General features: G+C 45.6%; 1 long non-coding RNA gene across 1 annotated transcript in view; it reads left to right on the top strand.

Moving 5' to 3' along the window:
- The first annotated feature begins 592 nt into the window (after positions 1-592).
- Positions 593-22,480, top strand: part of LOC135912986 (uncharacterized) — a 126,951-nt gene continuing 105,063 nt past the window's right edge. The window contains exon 1 of the long non-coding RNA XR_010567862.1: positions 593-716. This is a non-coding gene — a long non-coding RNA (uncharacterized lncRNA). The remainder of the gene's footprint in view (positions 717-22,480) is intronic.

Below are 22,480 nucleotides of genomic sequence, written 5' to 3'. Positions count from 1 at the left end.
ATACATACATACATACATACATACATACATACATACATACATACATACATACATACATACATACATACATACATACATACATACATACATACATACATACATACATGCACACATACATACATACATACATACATACATACATACATACATACATACATACATACATACATACATACATACATACATACATACATACATACATACATACATACATACATACATACATACATACATACATACATACATACATACATACATACATACATACATACTATTAAAAAAACGTCAAAGTACAGGAACATCCTACGGGACCGCCGCCGCACAAACGCCGTACCATACGGGCTGTTGCGGGCTTCAACGACTCTGAACCCATTTCACAATGGAATTTTGTTTTTAGGGTATGATAAGTACCTATGTTTAGTCTGAGCGGTGTGGTGAGTACCGTTATTTTCTGCGATTACCAGGAAGCTTATCTTATGTCCGTTTCGCTAATGCAGCATTGAAACTTCAATCGAACTCGCTTTTTGCTCGGAACTTGCGTGACGATGCCAGCGTGCGGAAGAACATGGCCAGGCGCACTTTCCTTCGTGGTTTCGGATGTACGAACAGCGGTAGCGGCTTCGTCCCTGGTTTCATACTTTTCCTCGTTTTTCGCTGCTTCAAGGTCCAACCCTGCAGCGTGGTGGATTCTTCGCCTCCTTTCAAAGGATTGTATGGTAAGTTCGAATGAACTTGAATTCTTTGTAGTGTCAGAAAGCTGTTCATCTAGGAATCACTGATCTACGTCCCGCACGTGTGCCTGCCTTTCTATATGGCACGCTCCCTTGCTGTAGGTTAGTATTCAAGACCTCATGCGAGTGCGTTTGTAGCGTTCAGCAGTCGCCATTCTTTCTGGACATGCAACTGAATGGCGTAGCTTCCTCTATCGCTCCTGCCAACTTAAATGTTCTTGCCCAACAGCCGGCAGGTGCTTGCTTGTCACTTCGTCTGGCCGCGCACAGAGCCAACATTATGTAGATGATGTACCTGTGCGCTAATGATTTGCATGGTGTGTTGCTGCACGAGTTTGCAACGGAATTGACGGCGTGCTCGTGTCTGCTGCGTATTCCTCACAGCTGTTGGTAATAACGCTCGAAAGCGCGGCCATAAATGCCACCCGCTCCCTACACTGGCGCACCGGCGTTAGATTAAACAGCAAATAAAACGGAAGTGGTGAAACCAGCAACAGTTGCTCAGGCGGTGCACATGCCAAGGATAATGGGCGTTGTTCCATCAGAGCGCCGCTGCTCGGGGCGCAATTGACTAACGCTGAAAATAAATTTGTGAGTCAGCTGTGGTTATCGCAGCACGATTTTTCGTTGCTGGAGCATCGCGCATCGTTTCCAACGCTGGCGGCAAACGAGGCGCTGGTAAAACTGCGCTGCTTCGACAAAAAAAAAAAACACTCGTAGCAGTGCGCAAGCCAGCATGGATTCAGATCAGATATCTTGTTTATCTGTTTTTCGGTTCATTTGTTTATCGTGATGTTTTCTTTTTCACACATTCGCCCGCGGGCTTCGTTGCGCACAACGAGGGGCGTAAGGGAGCAGTGACTAAGCGGAATGGCGCGAGTGCGCATTTTATAGGGAGCATGGTTGAGTTTCATGACGGCACGCGCAAGTTGTCACAAATCTATCTATCTATCTATCTATCTATCTATCTATCTATCTATCTATCTATCTATCTATCTATCTATCTATCTATCTATCTATCTATCTATCTATCTATCTATCTATCTATCTATCTGTCTGTCTGTCTGTCTGTCTGTCTGTCTGTCTGTCTGTCTGTCTGTCTGTCTGTCTGTCTGTCCGTTCCGTCCGTCCGTCCGTCTGTCTCTCCGTCTGTCCGTCTGTCCGTCCGTCCATCCGTCTGTATGTCCGTCTGTCCGTCCGTCCGTCTGTCCGTCCGTCTGTCCGTCCGTCTGTCCGTCCGTCCGTCCGTCTGTCTGTCTGTCTGTCTGTCTGTCTGTCTGTCTGTCTGTCTGTCTGTCTGTCTGTCTGTCTGTCTGTCTGTCTGTCTGTCTGTCTGTCTGTCTGTCTCTCCATCTGTCTCTCCGTCTGTCCGTCTTTCCGTCCGTCCGTCTGTCTGTCTGTCTGTTGTCTGTCTCTCCGTCTGTCTGTCCATCTGTCCATCTGTCCGTCTATCTGTCCGTCTGTCTCTCCATCTGTCCGTCCATCCGTCTGTCTGTCTGCCTGTCTGTCCGTCTGTCTCTCCGTCTGTCTCTCCGTCTGTCCGTCTGTCCATCTGTCCGTCTGTCCATCCGTCTGTCTGTCTGTCTGTCTGTCTGTCTGTCTGTCTGTCTGTCTGTCTGTCTGTCTGTCTGTCTGTCTGTCTGTCTGTCTGTCTGTCTGTCTGTCTGTCTGTCTGTCTGTCTGTCTGTCTGTCTGTCTGTCTGTCTGTCTGTCTGTCTGTCTGTCTGTCTGTCTGTCTGTCTGTCTGTCTGTCTGTCTGTCTGTCTGTCTGTCTGTCTGTCTGTCTGTCTGTCTGTCTGTCTGTCTGTCTGTCTGTCTGTCTGTCTGTCTGTCTGTCTGTCTGTCTGTCTGTCTGTCTGGTCTGGTCTGGTCTGGTCTGGTCTGGTCTGGTCTGGTCTGGTCTGGTCTGGTCTGGTCTGGTCTGGTCTGGTCTGGTCTGGTCTGGTCTGGTCTGGTCTGGTCTGGTCTGGTCTGGTCTGGTCTGTCTGTCTGTCTGTCTGTCTGTCTGTCTGTCTGTCTGTCTGTCTGTCTGTCTGTCTGTCTGTCTGTCTGTCTGTCTGTCTGTCTGTCTGTCTGTCTGTCTGTCGCTAACCGCTTTCCCGCCAAATTCCGTCCTTGAGAACTCTACGATCTAATGGGTAGAGAATCAGGCTTTTGTGCTGAGGCAACAGGGTTCGAAATCAACCACCGGACAATCATAGATGACGGCACATGTGACACTGAGAATGTGCAGCTCATCGGTTAAGCCGTTTCCGGCCAACTTGTATTAGCGCGCACGAGTCCCTGTTCAGTGAGCCTCCTCGACGCCAAATTACGGGCCACTGGGAATGCGCCATTCTTCAAGGAACACCTCTTACGCCGACTTGAGTAACTGCGTCTCATTTATTATGTGCCACACTTTAATGGCAAAAAAAGATATCATTGAAGATTTATACGAGGCTTGGGTGGAATTGAGCGCACGCCATATAAATTCTGTCAAACTTCTCTGAATGTATGTTCAGACAAGAGCCAAGCGCGGAATTCACGCCGGGCGTCGCTCAATAACGCAGTGTGCGCAGAGGGAAACGCGACAGAGGAGCTAGGCTGCCTGCGCTCCTCATGGATTACACGGCTCTGCAGTGCAATAGGGTCTGTCAGCAGTTTTCTTCATTGCTAATCGCATTCTCTGTGCCACACATATTGAGATAGGCTCTGGCGCAACGTTTTGTACTTATATTTTACTCGCTGCTAGCTCTAGTCAGTAGCTGCGTGCCAAGAGAAACGCTGTAAAGAGAAGCTTCGAAATCAGATCTGATGGACTTAGCACCTGCAGTTTCCAATCGAGTAGCTGCTACTGTCAAACAGCACCTTGTGCACCTTTGGGGCCGAACAGCCTTCTTTTAAGACCGAGCTAAGCGCCACGTTATCGAGGTAAAGCGTACAGCCTTAAGTGATCAGCTGTGGCCTTTCTGCAGAGCGCCTTACTTTCCATTCTTAATACTCAAAACCATGCAGAATGCAGCGCCGTCTGTATGACACAAGACATTTCCAATTTTATCATGGCATTTTATATGCATTGTACAGCCGCCTGCACTGTAACAAAGGCGGCGACAATGTAATGCATGTGCTCCTACGGAATTAAAATGTTGAAGCACTTTTAAAAACCGCACACAATGAATCATAACATTTAAAACAAGAACACCTTCAGAGCTCTTCTGTCTGTGGCCAGCAGAGTCCGATCAGTAGCACTAGCGTCTTCAGCCAAAAGACTCAGTTTCGCCCGAAAGGTGAAACATCGATGGCGATAGCAAATTATTACACAGCTATATAAAGTAGCGATAGTAGTTTCATCTGCCGTGTAAACTTGTAAACAATAGCTTACTTACTAAATTAACAAGCATGATGTCACGCGCGCACAGGCCAACATGAACACATCTCACTTGGTGAGCGCGGACACTCGCCTTCGTGACACTAGCGTGACGAACGGCGGTAGCAGCAGCGAGCGAATATACTTTCGTGCTGCTTTTTCACTTCAGCGCACACTACACGAAGAGATCAGCCCTCGGGGCACCTACACTCTGTCCCCAATGCAGATCGCTTTCAAAATAGGGCCCACGAGGCAGCGCTCAGCCGTGCCATGCGTAACCGCCACCGGAGTAGAACACCCCTTCCCCCCTCCCTCCCCCTCGTCAGTGCCTTACGCGCGATGGAAGACAGTGCGCTTCCTCCCCGCCTTCTTCCCTTGCGTGCGCAATATCGAGCCATACGAGTCACCATCCTCGGCTCACTCTCTTATGCTTTCACTCGTACGCACGGCATACGGGGCACGGCCACGGTGTTAGCGGACTTGGACCTTATATGCAACGTGACGGCGACTCTGACGGCCAAAATTCGCGTGGAGAGTCCATAAAATTGCTATGACAATAATAACACAAAACAAGTACCACCGAGAAACCGAAGTCAATGATTTGACCTACCGAAACAAAACAGTGGGTCATGTGAGACGTCGTATTGAAGGACTCCATAATAAATTGGACCATCTACATATCATTAGCGTGCACCGAAAACACAGTGCAGAAGCGTTGTTTTGCAACCTGCACCTGTCGCGATACGGCCGCACCGGCTGGGAACCCAGCACGTGGCCTTACCCTAGACAGCACAATGAAACGACCACTTAGACACCACCTGGGGTAAGAATTCAAACGGTAAAGCAGCTGGCGTCGGACCGTGTTTTCGCCTCCCAGGAAACGCGAAGTGTTGTTGCAAGAGTCATCTTTCAACGAGCACGCTTTTGTCGGCGGTTACAGTGGGAGCACGTGAATGTTACGCTTCGAAGCAACGTTTGAAACGATATAACTCCATTGCCGCCATGGCAGCTGAGGATGCCACGAAATACAAGTTTATGAAATTTCTCTTCTCGTGACTCGCAAGAAAACGAAAACAGCAAAGAGAAATGTCCATGGTCTATGCCTAACTCGCATTTGCATTTCTTGCAAGATGCCCATGCAAAGCTGGGATTACACTAAGCACATATCTTACCATGTTTTAGCACATATTGCCCGTTCCTTCTTCCGCAAACTTTTGGGGAGGGGTTAGGCTTCTTGAGAAAAAAAATTGAAGGAATACTTAGAAAAAAAAATCTGAGATGCGTTTCGACCCAATGTCTTGATTAGTCGAGGCTCATGTTCTGGAATAGATGAAATACAAGAAGACACATTAGTCAGCTCTTTTATTCATCTTTTGTGACCACCACTATTGGTGAATAGCGCATTTCCTGCAGGGCGTGGACGGTACAGAGAAATTGGTGCAAATATTGTGGGAATCTTAGAGCGCCGCTCTGAGGCACCTGTTACTGCCCTAAGCGTCGGCCCCGGTATCGGCGCAACCGAGAGAATGAACGAGCGGACCACAGCAGAGAATGAAAGATGGCAATAGCGAAGATATCGCGAGGAGGAAAGCGGAGAAGGACAGCTGAAGCACGAGGAGGAAAGCGGTGGAGGAGAGTATGGCACAAGGGGAGGGGGAGGGCGGAATGCCACACGAGACCTGCTCTATGGGGTGACCCGCTACGAAATGGCGCCATATATAGTAGCGTGCGCCGTCACGTTGCCTTAAGGACTTCGCTGAAGTCTTTAAGGACATGCGAATTGTGCGACCGCCTTTGAATGTTGTAGCGCGTAGTTTCGCGTTGCTGTGTGAATTTTCGGGTTTCCACTTTCTTTCTCCTCTTCTTCTTCTTTCTCTTGTTATTCCCTTTACCCCTTTCACCAGTACAGGGTAGCCAGCCGGTACTTACACTGGCTAACCTCCCTGTCTTTCCTCCCCTTTGTCTTCTCCTTCTCTCTTGTCGCCGATGACGTCAATATTAAGGCATGTGGCGAGTGCGCCCGCCGGTAACATATATGGAAAGAAAGCACACGCTTAGGCTTCAGAGCCATTGCGCATGCGTTACTTCGCCGGCGCCGCAGCCGCTAGAGAATGCGCTCCGCGGGAGCCATTAGAGAGTTTTAGTTTAGGTGACGCAAGCGGTTTGCGTACGCAAGAACTAGAGGTGACGATAATGCACCTGCGCAGACCCAGACGTAGAGGTCTGCGCATGCGCAGTACCGTGGCCCTTAGTTCTTGCGTATGCAAGCCACTTGCGTCCCCCAATATAAAACTCTCAGTTGAATGAATGCGCTCCTGCGTTCACGCTTTCATTCTGAACAATGAGCGACGCAGCCGGTTAAATACAAAGCACCTAAACAGCTGCACTAAAATTTCGCGTTACACAGTCTCGTAAGCGTCGGTTAATTTTTTGTTTCCTGCTCTTCCTTTGATATAACGAGATTGCAATAATTACATGTATAATTAGGAAATCACCTTTAGTTTCAGAAAAATGATACTCACAAAAGTTCTAGAGACAATTTATTTGCGAATGTGTTTGTGGTTGTCTATGACACTTCCCTGAGCGCGGCCATGTTCTTCTTGAAAGCGAGAGTTTAGGCCATGTAGAGTATCATGTATTTTATGAGAATAAGAGGCACAGAAATTTTATTACAATTTTTAGAAGGCACTGCAATATCTTTATTGCCATCTTCTATTCGTGCACCGACTCTTGCACAGGCTATGATTTTGAAGTCAATACTTCTTTCGTGACTGGCAAGAACTTGATGAACCGCTGCTTCCTGCTTTTCGTACACTCCCTGCGGTAGAAGTTGTTATTAATGGTCGGAAGACACTACGGAAATAAACAACGACAAACAACCGTGTCTCTAGATTTATGAACAGCTGCCCAATTCAAAGCATGCTGGGCTCATCAATGATTTAATATTTATAAGCATAAAGCAGTTCTTCTCTCCGACAACTGAGATGTGTATATATGTACACCGCGATAATATCTGACGCCAACAGTTTGCAGCGCAACATGCAAGTATAGCGAGAAAGAAAATTTAGTGAGAGGAGACGAGCATTGAAATATGACGGCAACTTGTTACTTCCAACATGCCGGGCCCCTTACACCGTCCACGCAAATGATCGCGAACATCGCAAAAATGTATGGCGCCAAAGTTTGAAGTTTTTGGGCACGTGTCAAGAAAATCCTAAGGCACAGCCTTTTAGAGACAAATGCCCGTTTAGTTAGAGAACAGTGCACACTAGGGACTTCCAGGTGGTAAGGTGATTATGGAGCCTATTTTGAAATTCCTTTCCGTAAGCCCAAAAACAAGAAAGGGGCTGGCAGATGGAATGGCACACTGTGGTATAAACTTTTTTAAAACAGGGTTGAAGTGCCTCAGACAGGCTGGCCAACGTTTCGATAGGTCCACCTATCGAAACGTTGGCCAGCCTGTCTGAGGCACTTCAACCCTGTTTTAAAAAAGTTTATACCACACTTTCCGTAAGCAGTTTGTTTAATAAAGGAATTTTACTGGTACCTGAGAAGTATATTTTCCTGTATGATGGTGCTTAAAAAGTCACCCAAATGGTCCCAAGAGTACGTTATATGTGGGGGCTCTCACATATGCGTCACGACTATATAGTAGTAGTACATAATGTGCTAGTACATAGCGATAGTCTTTATTATTTCGTGCATATTAGGGCAGGTTCTATGTTTATCGGATTTTTATCGCCAGCAACGGTGGTGCCACTACGCAACTGTGTAAATGAAACACTTGGAAGTTCACCTGCTGCCATGTAATGGCGGCATCTCTATAGCAGCTTTAGTGCAACCTAATTGATGACATTACTGCTGACCATTCCCATATAGTACGCGGAGGATAGTTGTCGTTAGAAGACCACGACAGTTTGAGGGCTGTTTCCTTTCAACCCAGTGTCACGCATCGGTTGCTAAAAATACTTGTACGTAGTCTCGTGCATGTATCCTCTATTCTGTCGCTTTCCGCACATCTTCCTGCATCTGCGAGTTAACTTTTCACGCAAGTGAGCTTCACGGGGAACGCTACCTTGAGGACGCCATCATGGCCCGAGGTAAAGGCATCTCATCGACACCTGCTGCATCACGTACCTGTGGAACATGTATCGCTTTAATTGTTGCTTGGCACATTCATTCAGTCTTGTTATAGCGTTAGAGAATGCAAAAAGAACGCTTTTTCGTTGACGTTCTTGTCTGTCTGTCAAAGTGTTCTTTCCGGTTTGTGGAAACAACGTTGACGCGTATTCCTTCCCGCTTCTTGGAATTGTTTTGCTCCTGTGTCTGCTCCTCGAATTCGTGGCGTCTTCTCTAGCTTCGAGGGTGAATACGCCACAGGCTCGATCCAGCTGTGGGAACTATCACAATCGGTGCATATAAGCAACAATAACAGGCGGGCCTTAGCTGTCGTGCTTGCAAATGCAATATTCTGCCTTTTTGGCACTATTCGAGTTTTGTTAGAACTACACAAGGATGACTTCACCAGTTAAACGATTCTCAAGCACACTTCTTTCAGCAATACTTAAGGTGACTAGCTCGCTCGGTAGAAGCAGTGCGTAACGATATTTTACGACAATGTCAAGCTATCCTAGCCTCCCCATTGACAACAGGGTCGTTTTCTTTAACATGTGATCCTCATGTAATGAGCCACGAATACGGCTCTACTAAATAAGTTTCATTAACGCAGCAAAGCTAATTATGAGGGTAGGCCGAATTGTGTCACATGCGCATAAACAGAATGTTGCAATAAAAGCATTGCTGCGTTGCCGAGTACTTAGCAGGGTATTTGTTGTCCACTAGATGCGTGATGATATTGTTTAAGACTGTTCAGAACACAATTTTCGCAGATTAAATAAAAAACTAAACAAATTGAGATGGAATTCCATTTATGCTCAAAGATTGGATTAGGTAAGGAGTAAAGTAAGCTTGCGTTTCGAGGAAAATGTCCCGGGCTGTAGAAAGACAAAATAAACAGAAGCGAAGTGCACAAGAAGCCGCACTTTCGTTGAGCATGACCATAGTTTTATACCTCACGATACTTGCATGTATGCATATCACTCAAGAGGCTTGACGAATTCTGACACATGCAAAAGAAAAAAATGTGATTAATCTCTCCTCTGAGGGAAAGCTCAGTAATCTGGAACCTGACTGCGGTAAACATACGTTCTGTTCTGTAGTGAGCAAGCTGGTCATTGCATATAATGGTTAAACTTCGCTTCTCCTGAATGCTATACGGCTAGAAATATACATTGTAGTGCAATGTACCGAGTGGAAACGCGTGCTCTGGGGTGGGCAACGATGCCCTGGAGGCGAGCGCCATCTCGAGATGTTGCAGCAACCAGACGTGCAGCTTTATGGGCTTTGAGATTTGCGCGCGAATATCTCCGAGGCCACGGCCACTCAATGAATGGTAGGAACGCTAGAAACGGTGTTTGAGTTTCCGCGCAACTTAATCATGTTTTCTCTTATATTCAAATTACAATCTGACGCTTTGTTTTCTGTAGGTTGTGTGTAAGTCGTACTTTACTATTTTTCTGACGTATTTTACCTTAAGGAAATGAAAGAAATAAACCGCGCTTTTCTAGCGGCAGGCTTTTACACCTGCACTTTGAAAAAAGCCGCGACTCAATGAGTTGTAGATTCGTTTTTTACGGCAGGGTCCGAGGTGTGGGCTGCAGCTTTCGGTTGAGGATTTTTGTTGCGAGCGTGTAGGAGAGCGCCTGGCCCAATCTCTTGAATGATGACGAAGCTCATATGCATGCGTCAATGCTACATAATATGCTATAGGGGTGCCAATTGTGCGTGGTGTTACAAGTCGTCTTGTCGGAGGTGGTACGAGAGTCTTGTAAGAAAAAATTAATCACTATTCCGAAAACTGGGCTGCTTAAACATCGGTCAATACATACTAAACTGCACGTTTTAAAAACATGCATCTTTATTTACTTCTATGCAGCGTGCATGTCTTCAGAGAGAAGCTACCTTGATTGTTGCTTATACTGCTACATGTGGTTTAGTTTTGGTGTAAGCGATATTGACAAGTTGGGACTGGAGGAAACAAGCAGAAACGTTTACTTACCGTGTTGCCCGCCACGCGCAGATGAACTTCCGCCACTTCTTCTTGGTTGTGAAGGTGGTTTCGGTGTTTTAGGGCGGAATTTTACAGCACCAAGATTATGAGGTTTTATGGCGCTTGCCGTAGGAAACCCCAGGTTAACAGCACATAGGGATCCTCTCTTCTCTTGCGCTGGCAGAAAAAAAGCCAACGTGGAAAAAAGAAGGATGCACGAACTTGAACTCATCATTGTTATTGCGCGTAGAAGTGGCTTGCTGCTGCAGTCTCTTATTCGCTTGCAGATGACCGTTTATAAATAGTAGACCAGAATTAATGTGCCGATTTGAACAGCGGATAGCAAACACGTGCGAAGGACAAAGCTAATGCTATGCTTGAAACTGGCGTATAGGCACACACGTACAAGCATTGCATTGTCCACATATTCCTACAGTAATGTATTGTGAACTTAACGTTCAGAATGTAAGAAATTCTTTTCGTTTTTTCATTAGTTCAGGGCTCTCCAGACGAACACTAACTCAAGAAAGACATGCAATAGAACGACTTCACTAGTTCTTTTCAAAGTTATCGCATTCGGGATCGCGGTCTACTCGAGTACCGTCTTGGAGGATCGGAAATACGCGATCGGTTATAATGGGACGCCTCTTCTTGTTCGGCAACTTCGCAAGGTGGTAGTTCACAGAAATACTGCGCACGCCATCTATCCATCGATTTCGTATTGTTTATCAGTGCCATGTTAAAAATGCCCAAGTTGTCTGTATGATTACCGACGAAATATTATTTGCAGGCGAGAACTTTCATTTACATGTCAGAAAGTTGCAGGGCCGAAATTATTTTTGTAATACGTGGTTATATTAAAACGCAAGAAGGTGTCGTTGATAACGGAGATAAAAAATGGCTGTGGCTCAGGATGCCCAGGATGCGAAGCATACTAGCCTTTATTTTAGTTGTTGAACCACTGTTTAGCCTGGTGAACTGCTGTTGCTTGGCTATATTTGGTTCGGCTAGACGAAGAAACAACTCATGCAGGCGAGCGCACGAGCTGAGACCCGGCTATACGCGGCCGCAAGCGAGCGCACGAGTTGAGCCTCCGCTTTTGCAGCTGTTATGACGTCATATGGTAGCTACGCGGCCGCGCGTGGCGCAGCAAGGAAGAGCGTGGTTGTGCGGCTAGTATGCTTCGCATAAAAGCGTAACTTTGCAGGGAGCACCATGGATTTGACTGAAATGTGGCTACCGCGGACTGTAAGTATCCATGCTTAAATATAGGATATAATAATCCGTTGTGCGTTTGACGATTTAGAGAGTAACAAAATATATAGGTGAATTCATGCTCGATACGTGAAGCATTGGTATCATGAGAACATAAAATATTAAAGACTAAGAAGGTGCATAGGTCTGTTGGCGGTTGTAACAAAAGGGCGCATGCACTTCAATATACTATCAAATTTGCGCTACAACGAAAATTGTGTTCCTTCACAAGCAGGATCCGTTGCTGTACACCAGGCAACAATACATCAATTGCGAAACATTGAAGTGTCCTTGGAGAAAAAAAATCAGTGGTGATTTAGCAGAAAATGCGTTAGACATTTGCTACCATTACGTTGAACCTTTCTGAAGACCCGATTCTATCGTTTAAACCTCGTTCACCACATTGCAATGTCTCCAGGGGCCCTATAACGTAAAACTATTCCGATCTACTGACGTCAAATTTGCATAACCGCCGACGCATGCATCGGGCGGTCACCCGCAGGGTTGTCCGACCAGACCAATCAAACGCTCTCCTTCTTCATAGGAGGTCACTTTTGTTTGCTTGCAAAACGAATAACATTGCCTACACTGAGCGACTTGTCTTATCTAATTGGCTCACAAGAGGCGAGGAGCACGCTCAACTGGAGAGGGATTCGATAGGGCCAAGCCACTGCACTGAAAATCGATAACCGGATGAAGAGAGTGGGGCCGGTGTCTGCGATGGGTCCGCTTCCCGTTACTTAGCTGGCGGTGGCTGGTCAAGAATCGCGGTGGCATGCAACGGAAGCTTAAGAATAACACTTCTCAGCAAAGATCATCAGCAAAGAAGAGTTGGCAAAACGAGGTCGTGAGCGTTCCGAAAGTGCTCGAAAACGTTACCCGGCCACGCGAAAAGTTTTATTATACGCTAATAAACCCATGCTCTCCGGCAGGTGCGAGCACCCAGTTCCTCAGTGATCGGCGGCAGCCATATTTTATTCCAATCGGAATGGGGCAGCCTGCGGCTATTCAGATGAAAATTCAGTTTTGTTCGACCTATTAATGCATCTTTAACGCGTACACGTCACTTTGACGCGGTGAGTGCTTGCAGTTTTGTGACGTCGCATGACAGGCAAGTGAAGTGGGTGCAGCCCGAAAACTTTTGACCAATTGCCGAGGGCTAATGGCGAAAAGGCGTCAAATCAGAAATAACTATTTTTCATTTGTTTGGTCAAACCATGCATAATCAGTGTGTAAACGCCATAACAGATGGGGAGTTATCGCGGTTTTCGTGACGTCGCGTCAAAGACAGGCGAAGTAGGAGTGGTCCAAAAAATGTTTTGAGCAATCACGGAAGGCTGACCGTAGAATTGGAATAGAAAAGTTTGGAATAGTCTTACGTTATAGTGGCCGTGGAGTTCACTCGACACATGCTTGCCTCTCCAAGGAGCGAACTGAAACTGATTGTGGTACGGAGCAGACGAGCATCAGGTGCACTATATATATATATATATATATATATATATATATATGCAATAATTGCAACCCATCCCCTTTACCACGCCTAATCCTAACGCATAATTATCTGACATTTAATGTCGAAGCATTCTTCAGAAGGTGCAGCAGTGATTAGTGAATTAGATATATTACAAGCTCGTACTCCCAGAGAAAGCACGAGCGTAGCGTTTTCTACCGCATTTGGGGATTTTGCTGGTCGCGGACGAGGGGCACAGTTGCAAGCACCAGGTGTCTTGGGCAGCCGTGGTTCGCATGATCGCTTCTTCGCCGGGGTTCGTTCGGGTGTCTGGCCTGAGTTGCCCGTGTTACGCTTTTGTTGGATTAAGGCCTATGTCGAATTTTCAGTTGCGTTGCAGTCCTCCTTTACCGCCGCTTTGCAAGAGCTCAAATGGGTAGGACCTTCCTGAAACAGGATGCGTACGGCAGACGCAGACGTCACGGAATGAGACTGTCTCGCTGTTGATAATTCCCGCGATAGTTCTTTAAAGGGCTGGCTCTCCTGAGCAGCTTTTGGTGCTGGCTCTACTGGCGGAACAGCTGGCGCAGCCTCTTGAGCAGCGCACAGCAGCTTGGAGTATACACGTGCTGTGCTTTGGCGCTTCCATACCATGAAGTCATCGGACGCCTCACCGACTATTAAGCGGCAACGTGGTGGGATTGAGATGTGACTTATTGTGATTTCACGCGAAAGACAAAGTATCGGCGATGTTTTCTGGATGTTATTGAGATCACTTCCTTGTTTATGCGCTGTTAGGCCTGCCGCGGCACCGACACCCCATATTTCTCCTCGCCATCTGCTAGGTATCTGTCCAGGTACGCGCAATTCATGTAGCAGCCATCTGACAGGTATCTCTAACTATAGTCGGGTACAACTTTAGAAAAAAGGGGGCGTTTACTCCTCCGAGGCGGATGCACACGAGCATGCACCAATGAGCGCGCAGTCTGGACAGACGTCATGAGCTGGACGGCCGGTGACCCCACAGACGGAGAAGATGGCCGCCCGCGCCTCGAACTGGGCTAAGTCGCGTCAGCTGTGTGCTTCAGCCCCTCGTCAGAGTGAATTCCAGAACTGTTTGTGATGGTCTGTCATGCCGGAAATGTTACTGCGAGCTCACGATGCGGCATTTGTGCCGCGTGCGTTTATTCTGAGCCGTGATCTGGCGAAGGAACAGTGCAGCGAGCATCACTGACGCTGTGCTACGTTTTTTCTGAAAACAGGATCCCGCGGCGACCGCTACAAACACAAATCCTGCGTGTTTGTTCGATGTTGTTTTATTTCGCTCCCGAGAGAATTTACGGCGAAAAAGGTTTGCCAAAGACTGATGCCATGCTTTTAGCGGAGGGTGTGTTCATGTACTGTGTCGCTGCGTTTTTCGTCGGACGGGGTGAAGTGATGGAGCAAAACCATTCTCAGGAGAAATCAGAAAAGTGTGCGCGCATGAAACAAACCTGCGAGTGTGTCCACAGAAAATATTTGCAGAAAAAGCCTTCAACGTAAGCATTTGTCGCCGTCAACTTAGCGTGAACGATCATTGTCAGCAGTGAGATAGCCAAGCGTTTAGCGGCGGTGTTCGAGCGTTTTGTAGCACCATCAATTGATTGCTGTCCACTAGTGCTCACTGCACGCGAAAGGTGTAGAATGCGTGCTGTGACACAGTCATGCATAAGGATGTGTTTCCAGCGCTCGATATGCTTTCCCACAGCAGAGCTCCGCGCTGCTTTTTGATTCTTGTGATATGTTGCAATTAAAGATTCCGGAGACAGACTAAAGAGAACGGTAAAAAGAAAAACACAAAAAAACATACGAGATGGTAGGCACAGCAGCTTGTGAGCCTGCTCCTAATACATGTACCCACGTCTGTTTGTAAATGTATGTGTGTAGGTTTTCTCGCGTTTGTCTATTTTTTTTTATTTCCCACATTTCCTGATATTTGAGATTTTCTTAGTTTTCACGTTTTTGTGTGAATATGTGCCTGCTTCCATGCGTGCTTGCGCTTACTCTTATTTCTGTCCTTTTGATTCGTATTAGCATTTGTTTTTGCTCGTTTTCTTTCAGCAAAGTCTTTTTACGAATTTTCATTAACCTATCTCATTCAAAGCACTAACTCATGTAAACTGCAGGGCTGGCCTCTTCCATCTCATTAAAGCCTTTCTCACTGGTCTACCTCGTCTTCTCACTCTGCCATGTCGCTGTGTTTTCTGTCCTTGCTTCTTGTGTTGCTGCCGCAATGTGATTAACCAACTTGCTCAAAGAAAATTTTGATCGGATCGCCTATGAAAACAGAAAGGGTTAGAGATACATTTTCTTAAAAGCGTCACGTGGGTTGCGCAATAACTTTGCCTCTTAGCTTTGTTCATGTTTATGAATCAGTGCATGCGGCAGTTTGCAGAAGTACAAATGAAAGGGTGTCATACTGTAAAACAGCACCTTGTTATGCTGTGGCACCTTTCTTGCTTCCAGTCTTAGTACATAGACGGTTTCGCTGCCCATCAAATATGCTGGTACAAATTTTCAACACGAATAACATTGTGCAGTGCGGTGTCATTTCCTGTCTGACGATTTCATCGTTACAAAGACATCTTTCAGTGAATGGAGCCCAGCAAAGCAATGCACTGAGAGCTTTTGCAACTTTCACCATTTGTTACTTCACCAATGTCATTGTCTGAACCTGACTGTCACTATGCCGACGGGTTCGGAATATAAAAATTGCCTCATTAAAACACATTCAACTTTCCTCAGTAGTTTTTAGTGCAAACAATGCTAGCAGAGCTATTCAGGATCAAAAACTGTGCTTACGTTCATGTTACTTGCCCAGTCAGATAAAGAAATACAAGAAATTTATTTATTTATTTACAGAATACCTGCATCGCCATAAAGGCGTTACGTAGGGGGGAACAAAATATAACCAGTAATACAGAAAAGCTTTTGGACCGATACTCACAAACAGAAGCGCTGCAGTACCTTTTTAGAGAAATGCATACAAGTAATGTTAAACAAACAGGTCTCAAGATATACAACACACACATTTGTTTTACAAGAGCACCGTCACAGCACAAAATAGAGTAGCTCATTATGCGACACATTTACTATATCATTTGATAAACTGTTCCATTGTGTGATTGATTTGGGGAAAAAAGAGTAGCACAACGTGTTTGTTCTGCAGTTATAGGCTGAAATCTTTTTGTTGTTATCAACAAAAAGATCTAACATCGAACAAATGGCAACGGCATGACTGCGATATAAAGTGCAGACTGCAAACGGTGCCTTTCAAGTGTGCCCTCGACTACTGCTCTTAGTAACTACCCAAATTAGTTTTCTGGGCCTCAATAAGCTAGTGATGTTTAATAATTGTTCTCTTATTTGCATTACTTGCTTGGGCCAGATAAGCAAAATAAACAATGCAACCACATGAATGTACTGTTGCATGCAAGCAGCTAAAAGTGGCAGTCAATTTCGTGTTTACTACTGTTTCACCTACAATGGCTATAACATGACTGCGCTTTGAAGTGCAGACGCTAAAGGTGCCTTTCAAGCATGCCCCCCGAGTGCTTCTATTTCCCAAAAGGGCCCATCAAGCTCAACGGTAGTTGACCAAATGAGTTTTGTAGGCCTCACTAAGCTACTGACGTTTAATAATTGTTCTCTTATTCGCATTACTTGCCTGACCCAGATAACAAAATAATGCAACCAAATAATTATGCTTTAGCATGCAAACTGCCAACAGTGGCTGTCAATTTCGCATTGACTACTGGTGTTTCACCTACAATGGCTGCGCATGACTGTGCTTTGAAATTCAAACTGCTAAAGGTGCCTTTCAAGCGTGCCCCGACTATTGTTATTTCATCGCAGGGTCCGTCATGCTCGATAGTGGCTGCCCAAATGAGTTTTCTGGGCCTTCTGACGTTGTCATTATTCATCTCAACAGGCTGGAAAAAAACAGTAGGGGCAGCACAATTACCTGGAAGCAGGCTGCCTAACAGGCGCATGTCGCTCTCCATTGCTCTTATTTGTTCAACTGGCTTGATGGAATTAACAATGACTGTGCGGTAGAGTAAACCGAGCCGACAGTGTGTTTCTGTAATTGTTTGGCTGCATGTATTCGCCTTTAGGGGCATGTAAAGCTTTATGCTGGCTCCAATACGACTGCTAATGTTTTCCTTTCGACATATAGGCTGCCAACATTGAGGGTCACTTTTTCCTCGGCTACTACTACTTCACCATAGGGCCCGTCAACTCGAAAAGGGCTGCCCTAGTGAACACTTTGGGCCTCACTAAGCTAATGATGTTTTATAACTGTTCTCTTATTCGCATTATTTGCCTGAGCCGGATAACCAAAATAAACAATGCAACCAGATGAATGTGCTTTGGCGTGCAGGCTCCCAACAGTGGCTGTCAATTAGGCGTTGACTACTGCTTTTTCGTGTCAAGCTGGACACTGGCTGCGCGAATGTGCATTTTGGGCCCCACATAGTTATTCAGGGTTAATAATTGTATTTGCATTTGAGCATGTTTCCATGTCAGTACTTATATTGAGCACGATCTGTGCAGGACGTTGCTTTTTCAGAATTGAGCTTCCATTAAAAGGAAGATGTGACCAAATGAAGCGCTTATTTATTTGAAAGGTCACGGGAGAGTGGTTGGCTGCTGCGAAAACTCTGGCAAAATTTTGGTAGCCCTAATAAGGGCTGTTCTTTCGTTAATGAGAAGCTGTTATGCTTCGTCGAGTGGCTCAATGCCAGACAGCTCGCAGTCGGAGTCGCTTTCTCCAGTGTCGTCTTCACCTAGTTGGATGATGATGAGTTGGATGAGGGATGATGGGTTGGATGCAGTTCCTCACAGACGTGTCAAGCCTGAACTTTGCATCCAAGTCCATCACGTGGTGAATGTTCTTCCTGCAGTCTTCCACCGTTAAGTGTTTGATTTTTTTTATCAAGACGTCTTTGACCGTGGACAGCCTGAAGTCTCTGTTGTCCCCAGCAATACAATTTTTCGCCTTCGCTCACACGAGCTCGATAGGATTAAATTCTCAGTGGTACAGTGGGAGCCTGAGTACAATGCGACCGGCTCTTTCAGCTGCATTGTCTACGATGTAGCTCAGAAAGCGTGGCTTTACAGATGCTATGAACTCAAGCAGCTGCTTTTTAACCACCCTTTCGCTGTAGGTGATGTTTTTGCTTTTGAGCCACTCCTGTATTTTTTCCTTCTTCCTAGCTGTTGTCGGCTATTTCTCTTCTCGCCGGGAATGGTATGGTGCATTGCCCAAAACAATGACGCTACCAGCAGGCAACTTCTGCGGAACGTCATTAAAGCATCCCTCGTAGTGATTGCCGTTCATTTCTTCGTGGTAGTCGCCTGTTTTTTGGCCTCAGAATACATCTCAGCAGCCGTCGACGAAGCCATCCTCGCTGAGGATTTGCGCCACAATTAGGCGCTGGCCTTTTTCAGAAGGTTGTTTCAGACCCGTCGACAAGCCATTTGCTCGAGCGTATAGGCGTCCGCGCTCCTGCACCACGGTGTCTGTCCACACGATGGACCGAGTGTGTCCTGCTGTCACGCACGTCTCGTCCAGCAAAAAGATATTACGGCCTTCCGCCCGGTAGCACTCCACGTCACGAAGATAGCGATTTGGCCATTCAGCGATGCCATCCCGGTTGATAAGCAGCGAATTGCGGCTCCTCTTCTCGTGCTTCAATCCGAGCTCCAACAAGCAGGCGACGCACAGTGCACCGCTTCAGTGATAGGAGATCCACACGCTTCGCGAACTCGTTAGTTATCTTCTCCACCGTTGGTATCTCGTTGCGGCGAAAGAAATCGTGCACACATGACCTCGGCGCGCACAACGTGAAGCTGTCTTACTTCGTTTTGCGTCTTCTTTTCTCCCCATTTCCTGTGCGCTTTCGCGAGGGCGTCGACAGTTTGCCACCCGAAATATGGGACGCTTTCGCCTCCCTCCTCACCTTGAACACTGTCCTCTGAGTGAACAGACCATATTAGAGCACCGTCCTGACCGATCATCGGCTCAGAAGGCAGTGAAGGCACTTTTGTGTTTTCTCAGAACTTCTGGTTTGCTCGAGCGACTTTAACTGAAGTGCTGACCGTACACGTATCTACACCTTCTCTCTCCCTTCTTTCTCTTCCCCTTCTCCCATCCCCCAGTGTAGGGTAGCCAATCAGACTATTGACTGGTTAACATCCCTGCCTTCCTGAATTCTACTCTCTCTCTCTCTCTCTCTCTCTCTCGTGCTTTTGCTGACACCGAGTATCTCAGCGAAAAACTTGGCCATGGCCTCCACTCTGTTACGCCAATACGTGTAGCAGTGGAGGATCATGTTGCGTGAATCGCTATTCAGGATATGGCCACTCTTGTTCTTCTTGTCGAGGCTCCTTAATGGTGTGGATATCGAGGCGACACGAGGCTCGTTCGGCAACAAATCCGATGTCAACTCGCTGGGCTCCACGATGGAAAACTCGCACGCAATGCCTTGCGCGAACTGGTGAGACTGCAGGCTTGAAAAAAAAAGGAAAAGGAAAAAGATTTGCGAAAACACAATACCAAAAATAGTAATTATATGCTACCTAAAAGGAAGAGCATTTGAACATTAAGGCCTTAGCGCAGTTACACAGACAAAAAGGTATAAAGTATGCATACATGGATTATAGCGGCAAATTTTGCCCGGTGATAAACGTAACGCCGTTATTAAAGAAATGAACAAACCCTTTGCTATTGGACTGCCAGTTTTGGGGCTTTTGTGGCAAATTTTTATTCCAATCTTAATCTCTTGGGCCCTCCCGTACGCAGAACACACGCAATCTTAATTTTTTAACATTTTCTAGTAATACTTCCCGACGAAGAACCTGGGCGATTCAGTCCACCACTTCCACCTTGTCCTGCAGGAGAAGAACAGTTAGTTGTAGGTTGCATTGAAAAAAAATTGCTAATATACAAGCACAATAGCAGAATACGAGTTAAGTATATATATAAAGACTATTAGTGGCCGAACGAAATGTGTACATGCTACCAACTGCTACTGCGGCCTAGCGTTTCTTTGACGAAGTGATTTCAACATAATGTTCTTCTCTTCCGCGAAAAAGCGCGAATCAAGATTGCTAGAATCTCAATTCTTGATTATGACTGAGCAAACTCACCAACAGCAAGTGAACTGTAGATTGGCTTCTGTTACCAATGGCGCCCGCAGACAAATGTACGGGTATTGACGCATAACTGAAATTTGATGTATATCAGGAAATTGATGTGCGGTTGCCTTCGCTTTACATCTTTTTCTAAAGCACCGCAGCCTCCCCCTCCCTCCCGGCCCGTCGACTGGCAAACTTGTTAGTCTATGTCTAGTAAAAATATCTGCTTGCTTTTGTATGCCTTTGGTTTTGGCCACCTTGATTTTACACCACACTCAAATTTTGCAGCACTTCAGGCGAAGTATTCCCAGCTGCTTCAAGTACATGGCCAAACTATTTCACTGTGCTTTATTGTTCACACATTTGCTCGCACACATGCAGAAATACCCAAGAAAGTGGACGAGAGGATGACCACATAGCTATGTAATAGTCTTCAGAGACATAATGCGGAAGGTGTGAATTCGCCTCCCACCTGTGGCGAGATGTCTTTTTGCCGGCTTTTATGATTTTTCCGTATATGTCAATTGAATAATGATTGAATTTTCTGGTATGCTTTACCTGGATTTCTTGTCTGTAGCACTCCTGCGATGTTAGGCGCCAAAAAGAAAGGAAGGAGGGAATCTGGCCTTGGCTTAGCTTCAAGGCCAGATATAAGGTACCAGGCGTTTTCTGGGTTTGTGCCTAGAGTAGTAGAGCTGTCGCCCTAAAACAAATTGTTCCACGCCTTGACTATAAGGAGGCGCTTCCTTAGCGAAGAAAAAGCTCCAGCCGCAGAGCAGAGCCTCTTACTGTAAAGGAGGCTTCCGCAGTCAAACCCTAAACAATGTTTCCATTACTGCTTTTGATTCTGATGGCTTCTAAAACTTCTCTCGTCTCACTTCAAATAATTTCAGAGACTTAGATCACAAGGCAGAGAACTGTAACGACACTTTAGGACTCGGTCGTTACAAAATATTCGGTTAGCAGCGGGTATTCGTCAATAGCGAAAAACTTCTTCGGACACTAATACGAATAGCTCGCGTGAAGCTTTTAATTCGTATTCGCAAATTTAAGCATTCGCCCAGCCATGCTATGAATACATATTCAATGGTGTGACTCAACCGAACAACCACCATCATTGCCGCCAAAGGGGCAACAGATGCGGCCAAAAGACCTTGGTATTCATATGCTTAAAATATGGAATACATACCACTTGCCCTAACTTATGATAAATTTGCCGTTAAGAAGTCGCTTCATGAACATTTCAATTGGCGGTGTACGGTAACGGCGTGCCTTTCACTTTCAGGAGGCCTGCTGGTCGATTTGTTGATCTAAATTGTGTTAAAATGTTAGGAAAAGTTAGGTTCGCCGGGATATACACGCTGTGAGTTTTTCAATTTTCAGTATTTAATAAAATATTTTCTATTTCAAACAGGCAGTTTCTTTATATTCTGCTGTGCCTGTGCCTGTTGCAAAGTTTCTTAAGCTTTTGCAATTTTCTTGTTTGCCTCAACTGTCTGGTAATTAAGGTGGCAAGCCAGAGTGAACCGGACCGAATATTCTGGACTAAAAGCGGCATATAGTCACTGCAAACTACGAAAGATAATAAAGCAGAACGTAAAACAGAAGACTGTAAGAAAATCTGCGTAGGACACCATTGGTTATAGGAGTGCGGATTCTCAAGATCGTTTAAAAAAATATGCGTAATACTGTGCATGCCACTTTTGGAAGTTGGAAAACGTTCATCTAATGTTGATTGCAGCTCTTATGCAACATGTATAGAACTTCCCTCGGGAATGGGTAAAATAGTTATTCTGCGCATATGGTGCGATAAGAAAGATACTAATCCAACAGAAGGTTCAAGAGAAGAAAATCTCTTAATAAAAAAAATAATTTGAAGTCATGCTGACCTAAAGTACTCTTTACTGTAGCTTTAGTAAGCTTCATAAATTATTCTGTGGTAAAAGAAAAGCGTTCCGAAAGAAAGTAAATGTCTAACATATTGATGGCTTCAAAAAAGCTAGCCATGTGAGTATAAGTTGAAGCCCTCCAAACATCTATCATAGCGGAGCTCGCCACGGTCAAATTAAAGCGACGATAAAGCCTTTATGACATTTATTCCCACGCTTTTATTTACAGCGGACATTTTATGAAAAAACACAAGGCAATTTTTAGTGACGAATCTAATGAAGCTGCAAGCTAGAATACATTGACATCATTAGAAGTATGTTTCAATCCACCGAAAATGCTACAAGAAACATGAGTTAGAATGTGTGGTGACCGTTAAGAGAATATTATAGAGACGTTCATTCAATTATGAGTTTATGAGTTCATAAAAGTTCACTGCGTCATGATTATCGCGGTAAATTGGCGATAGACGAGTGGCTGCTACGTATTGTCGGTTTTGTTGGCTTAATAAAATCACAGTT

Source organism: Dermacentor albipictus, chromosome 8 (assembly GCF_038994185.2).
Source record: "Dermacentor albipictus isolate Rhodes 1998 colony chromosome 8, USDA_Dalb.pri_finalv2, whole genome shotgun sequence".
In the NCBI taxonomy this organism is placed as follows: Eukaryota; Metazoa; Arthropoda; class Arachnida; order Ixodida; family Ixodidae; genus Dermacentor; species Dermacentor albipictus.
Note: the sequence above shows the minus strand (reverse complement) of the source record. Positions and strands in the feature narration are given on the sequence as shown.